The sequence below is a fragment of the Microtus ochrogaster genome, chromosome 1 (assembly GCF_000317375.1).
Source record: "Microtus ochrogaster isolate Prairie Vole_2 chromosome 1, MicOch1.0, whole genome shotgun sequence".
Taxonomy (NCBI): Eukaryota; Metazoa; Chordata; class Mammalia; order Rodentia; family Cricetidae; genus Microtus; species Microtus ochrogaster.
The window spans coordinates 31,495,414-31,506,399 of record NC_022009.1 but is presented as its reverse complement, the minus strand read 5'-3'; positions in this window follow the sequence as shown (position 1 = coordinate 31,506,399).

Genomic DNA, 10,986 nt, shown 5'->3' with positions numbered 1-10,986 from the left:
CTTCCTTCCTTCCTTCCTTCCTTCCTTCCTTCCTTCCTTCCTTCCTTTCTTTCTTTTGTTTTTCTTCCTTTCTGTTTTGTCATTTAGTAAAAGCATTTTGGAAAGCCATAAGGTTGAGAACCCCATGAAAGTTAAAGCTAGAATTATACAAATGGATTTACCATTATTACTCCTTGTAGCAAACTAATAGATTTAACACATAAGACTAACTAAAACTATTTCTTATAATAATTTATAATCATGCTATTTATAACTTTAAACTGAAAATCACTCAAAGCAAATAATGATCATCAAATGGATAAATGCATCCTATATTTTCTTTTAATTGCTATTTCATAGAGCAACAACATTGGTATCTGCAGAAGGTAGGCAGGTCTCAGTGTTAGAATACTAAGCAAAGGGAACATGAACATCATCTGCTTGGGATAAAGGTCAAAATGATGACACAAATTTATAACATGAGAAGAGAGCAGAATGGTTGTCTTTAGAACAGTCACTGTGTGGAGGAAGGAGGCATGCTTCTAACTCACTGATCAAGGGGCCCAGAATAGAACTGTCAGATTATTCAGTTAGATTAATTAGGAGTTCATTACCTGGGGCAGCTCTTAATACATGATTCATTAGGAAAACATTATCATTCACATTCAGAATAATAATCTTTAATGGCATGTGTGTCTATGTTGTGTGTATGGTCAATGAGTTTTTATATATTTGTCTGTACATGTGTGCACACATATGCTTGCACCTGTGTTCAAACACCTGTGGCACACGAAGTTGACATTGTGTGCCTTGCCTCCATTTTACTTTTGATGCAGAATCTCTAAGCGAACTTGGTATTTACTTTTGTACCTGGTCTGGCTGGCCTGTCATTTGTCTCCATCTGCCCAGTGCTAGAGAAACACGTGAGCACTGCCAAGCCTCTCTTCTTGCATGGGTTCAGGTATCAGAATTCAAGTTCTTAAACTTGCATGTCAAACGTTTTAAATACTCAGCCATTTCTTAGTCCCAGTTCTTGACCAAATTATATTAGGATGCTACCAGTAATTCATTACTGCAGTTGCAATATTATGTGCATTTCCTTTGTTATCTAAATTACATTCATTTTGTAATTGGATAATGAGCTCTTTGGAGGCAGAGAACATAAGTATGCTTTTCTTATATCTTTAGTTCTAACATGCATGCTATTTACCTCTTGTAGTATACAGGCAATATTTTGTTTCTTTGTTGAGTGCTTAACTTAGTAGTAGGATGAAAAAGGCAACTTAAGCAATTTTATCATTTGCAAATGGGTCAACTTGTTGTTTTCCATGTTATCCAGAGCAACATACATGCACACTGTAACCAGTATGAAAAGTCTATAGCATGGTAACTCTTCTAGATGATTGAGATTATTAAATTACTGACAGAGACATAGACAAAAAAAAAAGGTTCTGCCATTGTCTTAGTTACAGTTTCTATTTCTGTGAAGAGACATCATGATCATGGCAACACTTATAAAGGAAAACATTAAACTATAGTGACTTGCATATAGTTCAGTGATTCAGTATTTATCATCATGGTTGAACATGGTGGCATACAGGCAGACAGGATGTGGGAGAAGTAGCTAAGAGTCCTTCATCTTGACTCTGGATGAAGGAAATGGTCTGTTGTGGGGTTTGAGAATATATGAGACCTCAAAGTCCACCTTCACAGTAACACACTTCTTCCAACAAGACCATACCCACTCTAACAAAGACACGCCTCCTAATAGTGCTACTCCCTTTGGGTGCCAATTTCTTTCCAACCTGAACACACATTATAGGGATCATATTTAGTTAACAGAAATTTACCTTTTGCTTTTATCTACAGTAATCATATATACAATAGTATAAAATAGGTATATGTGTTTATTTATTTAATCATATATATATTATATATATGAACTTGATTAAATGAATGGCTAGATTGACAAGTAGCATTTATTTGCTCCCATTTATAAAAACTGAGATAAAGTCTGTCTAAAATTAAAATAGTAGTTATTAGAGACTGAAAAAAGTGAGTCCAGGTAGAGAGAAAAGGAGGTAGATTTGATTAGTTTAAATATGATCACATAATGAACTATTATCGTATCACCTTCATTATATTTTTCAAAAGAACTATCTTAGCCATCTGTGTATTCAAGCATGGAGATGGTAAGTTTTATCACAGTGATATGGTTTAGCATTTGGGTAATTTATGTCTGCAACTTGTTGCTGTTTATAAGGGATTAAGAAAGAGAACATGATAAGAAAGTTGAATGTTTCCATATTCAAATAAGCTAATTGTATCTGATACCTGGAGATTTTCCTTGCAAACTTTGCTAAAATGTTTAGTCTCCAGCTTTAGAATCAGATACCCTGAGGAACAGTCTCTCCTTTATCATTAATAATCAGCTGATCTCGGGCAGTTCTCTAACCTCTGAGATTTTAAATTTTCTTATTAGTAAACCTGATTGGATAACAAAACTTCAAAGGATTTCTCTGAGCTATATCTTATAAAACTTTATAGGGAGAGGTATGCCATAAATGCTAGCTGCACAAAGAGTGGTGCATATTAATTATGAGCAGTAAAATCTGTTGGCAGTGTGAGAAAATGGAGAAGAAATAAGACACAGAAATTGGTTGTTAAAAATCTTAATTTTCACAAGAGCCCTTTGAGTAGTGGGTGGAACCAACAGAATTCAGGACTAAATGTATCCAGACATCCAGTGTTTCTAGTCTGCTTTCTGGGAGTCTATTTGAATAAAAAGCCTGTGAAAAGTTTTGAAAACTGTTTCCAAATGTCTTCCATTCCTCCTAAGATTTTTCAAATATGGATTTGATGTGCTATCACTTTTAATTGATAGAGCTCTCGTAAACATATTGTATGCATGTAGTCACTTAACTGGGCACAGGTTGTGGTAGTAAGAAAAACAACAATAATGAAGCAAGACTAGGTATAGGAGCCTTAGTAAACTCATTCCAGAAAGGCCATCCTGAGATGGTAAGCACCACAGCAATGCTATTTCTCTTTGAGTTAAACAGAAACGGCAGTTTAAAAAATGAACAAAACAGACAATTTTATAAGCAATGGCATGTGTCTGATATGCTGGCAAATAATAGTGTCAGCAAATTCTGCATGGGTAATTGGTTGTCACTGTGCATATTCACAGCAAATTGGGCCTTTTGCTCCTCATTTAAATACCCATTTTTGCCTAATTATGTTGTGTATTTACATTTCACATTATCTTAGTTAACATGTGAAAATCCAGCTGGTGACCTAGCAGGAAGTCCCTTGAAGCTATAACTCTTAATTACCTTCCCTAGAGCACAAGTGGTTTGAATTGAGAGGTAGTCGGAGTGGGTTTACAGGAAGGATGTTGCAACTTCAAGTTCGCACAGATGTGCCAGCCCAGGTGTTTTGGATGTGTCAGTCCTTGCTGACTATTTTATGGTATTTCAAAGCAGAGATTGTATGTTCAGATTGAGCCAGGTTCAATCACAAGCCCAAACTTGAACTGGTTTGTATGGCAGGGCGAAGCATCTTAATCTTTTGGTGTCCCAGAGTGTCCAGTAATAAAATGGATAAAGAGTCTTAGCCAAACTCTTAGGGCTTGAGAAAAGAGAATTTATAAGAATATGTAGAAACTGAAATATTGGGAATGCTTAATTAAGAATAGTCTCTTATTATAATTCTTATATATAGTTAGAAAAATTTATATATCACTCAAACTTATTAGTATGTAGCTTAATGGCCATTATTCATTAGTAATAACTGAAACACTAGTTCCCATTCTTAATCAAAAGGATTTATCAATTTGATGCTTTCTATTAGCATTAAATATGCCATTTTCCCAGTGTTCTGTTTAAAGAATCGAAGAGCTGGCTCAGTAGTTAAAAGCAAGGATAGCTTTTACAGATGACCAAAAGTTGATTTCTAGAGTACTTTTGGGGCATCTCAGGAACTCCTGTAACTTCAGCTCCAGGATATCTGAAACCTTTCTGGACTACAAGGACACCTTCATCCGCATGTGCGCCCATACACACATAAAGACACATGTATAATAAATACATAATATATAATAATCTAAAATAATACTCTAATCATAATTAAAAGATATTAGTATAATTTGGTGTGCTTGAAATATTCTTAAAATTCATTGCTCAGTGCCTAAATGAGTTTAAACAGTTTTATGTAACCACTCTAATGAAAAGTAGAGATGCCATTCAAAATAAGATCAATTATATAATATTGACTATTAAAATTCAACCAACAAAGGTATAAAAGCACATGAAAATGCTTAGTAACTAAAAAGAGTAATGACAGAGAAGTTTGTGTGCTTAATCACGAAATTCAAATGCTGAAAGTATAGACAAAAGATGAAGTAAGACATTTTTCAACAAGCTTGGACAGCACTCATCAGCTGTAAACTGATTTAAATGTTGCTCCTATAGAGCATAATAGCTTAGCCTAGCTCAGAACAATGGCCTTCCCCTACACTTATGCAAAACTACCTAAATCAGAGATAGTTTTATAATGAAACATTCACTGTCTCACTTGATTTATGAAATAATACTATTGAAGACAAAAAAGTAAATGGCAGTATGTGTGTGCTTTGTGCTACTGTGACCTTGTCAAACAGCCTAGTCTTATTAGTTTTTGAGGTTATAGCATAACTACCTCATTTATTTCTTCCTTTTCTTTTTTCCATCTGCTCCCATGTACCTACAGCATTCTCTCATTTGACTTTATGGCTTCAACAAATACATATACATATACACACACATACATACATATATATGTATGTATGTGTGTGTTTGTGCATGTGTGTACGTTTTTTGTTAATATATGCATGCATATTATGTACATATACATAAATAAATTGTTCTTCCCTATCTGAGAAAATGAAGAGTAATTCATTTGGGTAACTTGTTTTAAATAAATATGAAAATACATGTTTCAGTTTAGGCATTTTATCCCATTGTCCAAAATCATAATGTAACTGACTTTATAATATTATGCAACTGACATCCCACAGACAGTTTATAGAATAAAACTATTGTACCTAAATTGGAGTGAAAGAGCTTTGTGGAATATAAAAGTAGAAGTTCACGTATTCCAATTTTTTTCCCTACATTTAGTTTAGAGACATGGGGGAGCTTTGCAATTGAGATGTGACTAATCATAATCTCTCACTATGCCTAACTTTTTTTACGTGGCCATTTGCCAATTGCTAGTTCAGATCAGAGATTTTCTCAAAGAATTGAGTTGCTGTGGGAAGGTTTTACCTAACATGTGGTTGAAGATTTCATGCTTGAGAATCTTCAGTGGTTCAGGGTGTATTTGTTCTGCCTTTAGAAAACATATCTGAATTAAAAGGGACTGCACCCAGCACAAAAACGGGAAACAAATGGACACGCCATTCTGAAATCTTGTTCCCCTCTGCCTTTGTGTGCTCTTTTCTTGTAACCCATTATTTTCCCCTTTAAGGGTAATTAATATTGGATTTCTGCAGACTGCAATTAAAAGTCTTTCCTATTTAAATTAATAGAGCTAAGTATATAGCCCACAATTAACATGGTTGTTCAGTTGTGTATGTGGGGATCAAACACAGGTCACTATAGAACAGTGATTATCAATCTTCCAAATGCTGTGAGCCTTTAATACAGTTCTACATGTCATGATGACACCCAAAATAATTTCACTGCTACTTCATAACTATAATTTTGCTACTGTTATGAATTATAATGTAATTATCCAACATGTGATTCCGGGAAGGGCTTGCAACCCACAGGTTGAGAACAGTTGCTGTAGAAACATAAGCGAGCTTTGTGATCATGGAAAATTCAAGTGATGTAATAGAATATATTTTCAATCAATTTTAATCTTGGTATTATTTTAATGCTGAACTATGGAAGGACTTATAGTTGGGAATATTTACCTCTTATCATATGTATGTTTTCAAGTACCTTTCCTAGCCTAAAGATATTTTTTTGCCATGATATTTTATTTTATTTTTATTTTTCCATTCAAAAATTTCTATTTTATTATTATTATTATTTATTTATTTATTTATTAAAGATTTCTGTCTCCTCCCCGCCACCGCCTTCCATTTCCCTCCCCCTCCCTCATCAGCCCGAAGAGCAGTCAGGATATTAACCTTCATCAGGCGATGAAAGAAGACAGAGACAGAGACCCACATTGGAGCACCGGACTGAAACCCCAAGGTCCAAATCAGGAGGAGAAGGAGAGAGAGCACGAGCAAGGAACTCAGGACCACGAGGGGTGCACCCACACACTGAGACAATGGGGATGTTCTATCGAGAACTCAGCAAGGCAAGCTGGACTGAGTCTGAAAAAGCCTGGGATAAAACCGGTCTCTCTGAACATAGAGGACAATGAGGACTACTGAGAAGTCAACAACAATGGCACTGGGTTTTGATCCTACTGCACATACTGGCTTTGTGGGAGCCTAGTCTGTTTGGATGCTCACCTTACTAGACCTGGAAGGAGGTGGGTGGTCCTTGGACTCCATTCAAAAATTTCTATTTTTTCCCTCTTCCCATTCACCGCCGGCTCCCTCTCTCCCCCTCCTCCCTCCCCTTCCAGTCTTAAGAGAAGGCAGGGTACCCTGCCCTATGGGAAGTCCAAGGCCCTCTCCCCTCCATCCAGGCCTAGGAAGGTGTGCATCCAAATAGACTAGGATCCCAAAAAGCCAGTGCATGCAGTCGAAAAAGTCCCAGTGCCATTATCAATGGCTTCCCAGTCAGGCTCCATTGTCATACACATTCAGAGTCTGGTTTGATCACATGCTCATTCAGTCTCAGTCCAGCAGGATTTGGTGTGCTCCCATTAGATCAGGCACACTGTCTCAGTGGGTGGACCAACACCTCGTGGTCCTGACTTTCTTGCTCATTTTCTTCTTCCTTCTGCTCTTCAACTGGACTTTGGAAGCTCAGTCCAGTGCTCTGATGTGGGTCTCTCTCTCTATCTCCATCCATAGATGGATGAAGGTTCTATGATGATATTCGAGATATTCATCAGTGAGTCTATGGGACAAGGCCAGTTCAGGCACCCTATCCTCTGCTGTTCAAGAACCTAGCTAGGGACATCCCAGTGGACATCTGGGATCTTCTCTAGAGCCAAGTCTCTTGACAACCATAAAAATGGTTCCCTTAATGAAGATATCTTCTTCCCTGCTCCCATGTCCACCCTTCCTCCACCACAGTCCTCCAACTCCCCCTAAGCTCTCCCCAATCCTTCCCTTCTTCCTTCTCTCTCCCCTTCTCCCCACCCCCCTACTCTATCCCCACCCCCATGCTCCCAACTTTTGCTCAGCGATCTTGTACGCTTTCAATTTCTAGGAGGATCTATATATGTTTTTCTTTGGGTTCACCTTATTATTTGGCTTTTCTAGGCTTGTGAACTATAGGCTCAATGTCCTTTGTTTATGGCTAGAGTCCATAAATGAGTAAGTACATACCATATTCATATTTCTGGGTCTGGGTTATCTCATTTAGAATAGTGTTTTCTATTACTACCCATTTGCATGCAAAATTCAAGATGTCATTGTTTTTTGTTTTGTTTTGTTTTGTTTTGTTTTTTACCACTGAATAGAACTCTAATGTGTATATGTTCCATACTTTCTTTATCCATTCTTTCATTGAGAAGAATCTAGGTTGTTTCCAGATCCTGGCCATTACAAATAATGCTGCTATGAACATAGTTGAACAAATGCTTTTATAGTATGATTGGGCATCTCTTGGGTATATTTCCAAGAGTGCTATTGCTGGATCTTGAGGTAGGTTGACTCCCAGTTTCCTGAGAAACCACCACACTGATTTCCAAAGTAGTTGCACAAGTTTGCATTCCACCAGCAATGGATGAGTGTACCCCTTACTCCACATCCTCTCCAGCATAGGCTATCATTGGGGACAGTGGTGAGTGCTAGTGCTGAAGGGGTTTCTTTGTTCCACCGAGACTACAGATATTTTTTTTCATTGTTGATTTTATAATTCGCTATTTGGTAACTGTTAATTTGATATGATGCAATCCTGTTTATCTCTGCTTGCCTTTGTCAAATCTGTACTTGAGTCAAATGTTAAAAAAATAACCTTGATATATTCCAATTTTGAATAGTTTTCCCCACATATTTTCTTCTGGTAGTTTTAGAATTTTGCAGTTTTACTTATTTTATATTGTATATGTGTATGGACCTGTTGTGCTGTGCATATGGAGATATTAGGACCACTATGAGAGTCGACTATCTCTTTAAGCTGTAGATTGGAACTTAGATCTTCTGGCACAACAGCAGATGCCTTAAGCTGTGGAACCATTATGCCAGGTCAGTTTTAGAAATTTGTTTTATGTTTATACTTTTATCTCTTTTTGTTTTTCAGTTTTTATCAGTTGTGGCTGTAATACACAAAGAGAAGCAGTCTTTATTTTTAATAAAGTGTTACTAAAAATTATGTGATTGTATATCAAAACCACAGTGTATTATTAGCTCATTCCTCCTCTCTGGAGACACAAAGTAAGAAAGACTGAAGATGATCTAGGAAAACGATTTCTGTGTGCACTATGGATAGGAATGTAAATGAATGATGCCACTGTGAAAAACTGAATAGAGTGTTTGCAAAACCTCTACAACATAGCTGACAAACGATCCAGTATGCACATGCTACCTTTTAGTCCATACCCAAAGATTTCCAGTAAGCATAAGTAGAGTGTTTATTAGACTCCCTTGCTCATTGCAGCTTTATGTATAGAAGTCAAGATGTAAATGCAAGCTAAATGTCTACCAGCATATGGATATGGTACATACTTGCAATAACATAATTTTGGCGTTTGAAAAGGAAGAAGATTCTGTAATTTATGATAATTGTTAAGATGATTAAGAATATATGAAAAAAGAAAAATTATAAAGAATATTTATTATCATAATATAAAAATCTAATTAATCAAACTTACACTAACAAACTAGAATAGTTGTTAGTGGTTGGAGAATGACTTGGGATCAAATTATCTTGCTCCATGTTATAAAGTTTCAGATTTAAGGTGATTATTTTCTTACCAATTATATACCTTGTGACCATAATTAATAATAATAATGTATATTATTATTACATTGTTACAATGGTACATTTTAATGTTCCCCAATTAAAGAAGATGAGATGATGATGTGATGGACAACTGTTTAACTTGGGTGAAAAGTTGCATAATGTCAACACTTATTAAAACACAAGAATGTATTCCTTACCTGAATACAAGTTTAAAGTATTCCAAATCAAGGTGAGTAAGACAAATCCCTTCTAAGGATTAGCAAACATTTCATGGCATCTTAACGTATCAAAAAGTGGGTAAAATATAGCTCTGAGCACTCACCAAAAAAAACCCATTTTACAATAAGATTTTTACAATGATCAATTCGTCTTTCATAACAGATTTCAGAATAATCATGCTGACCTAATAGCATTTCCAATAGACCATCATTTGTGCTAAAATAAAACAAAACAACCAAACGGAAATGCCTTCTAACAGATGTTTGAACTGTGCTTTTAGACATGAGAGCTCATGAGAGCTCAGAACTAGTGACATTCGGAAACAGGAACAACAACAAATAGACAGTAGAGCTGTAGTTGGTAAGTTGTAATAAGTAAGTCATTGGTATGTGCAATACAACTAAGGCTAGCAATTGGGACATATGAATGGAACTGTATAATTTACTCTTTGGACATGGGGGTGAAGAACTTCTCTAAATTAATAACAATGATAAACTTCGACTATTGACATATTAATACAAAAATGTGCTTGATATTATGAATATTATGAGTATCATTAAGTTAGCTCAAGAACCCAGCCCCATGTTTTTAAGAAGCAAGATTGTCAGGTTGTTTGTTGCCATTGGCATAGCAGACTACAGAGTCTGGGGTAAAAGTTTTCCCCAGGAAAGATGTTAGGATTCCATATTCTGTCTCCGAAAGTCTAAGGGGACTGGGATGTTTCATGGTGTGCTCTTAAACGTCATCCCACAGTGAGACAATATTTCATTGTAACTGTAGGCCTAAAAAACAGAAATGGAGATGTTGGATTGGAAATATAAAATGTGCACTGGATGGGGGAGGATGCTTTTGAATGCAGAGGACCTCAAAAAAAATATGTTCTCCCTGAAACTCTTTCCTTATGTTTTCTGATCCTTAGTCTTGGCTACAGGAGACACAGTGTTATCTTGATTAATGCTCCATCGTAAAGAGATGATGAATGAGAACTCATGACCATTTTGGCTCTTACTCATCTTAAGATGATCAAAGTGAATATATTTTATTCTGCTTTGAATGTGTGGCTTATGTTGTGTAATGTGCATGGTTATGCTTTGGAGAGTTGCTGCACTTTTATAAATATCTAGGAATAATAAAGAATTATCTTCTAAGGTCAAGGCATTTTTTCTTCTATATGAGAAAATTTTCTACTAAATGTGAAGTAGTGACCAAAACAATAAAATGCATTTTATTTCTTTTTTTGTGTGTTTATATATATATTTGGGTTTTTTTAATTTTTTTTCATTTTTTTCCATTTTATTTCTGTTATTTATTAATGGAGTATTTTGGAAAATAAAAGAAAGATGATAACACTCTTTATGACAACAAAACCAAGCACCTGCTTCTTTATTCCTGTTATTTTCAGTTGTTGTTTTAAACTTTCCTTAATTATGATAAAATATTTTCCTTTTTTTTTTACTGAACACAGTCTTATAGTGAACACATGTTGTTTCTATTTACCTTTGAAAATTTAAAAAAAGTAGTGAGGATTTTCTTATGAACCCAAGGAAAAACATATAGTTATCCTCCTGGCTATGGGAAGTAGATAAAATTGCCAGGCAAAAAAATGGGATCTTGGGGGTGGGGTGGGATGGGGGTAAGGGGAGATGGGGAGAGAAAAATTGAGAAGGGGAGGATGGGGGGAACTTGGGGAAACAGGATGATTGGGATA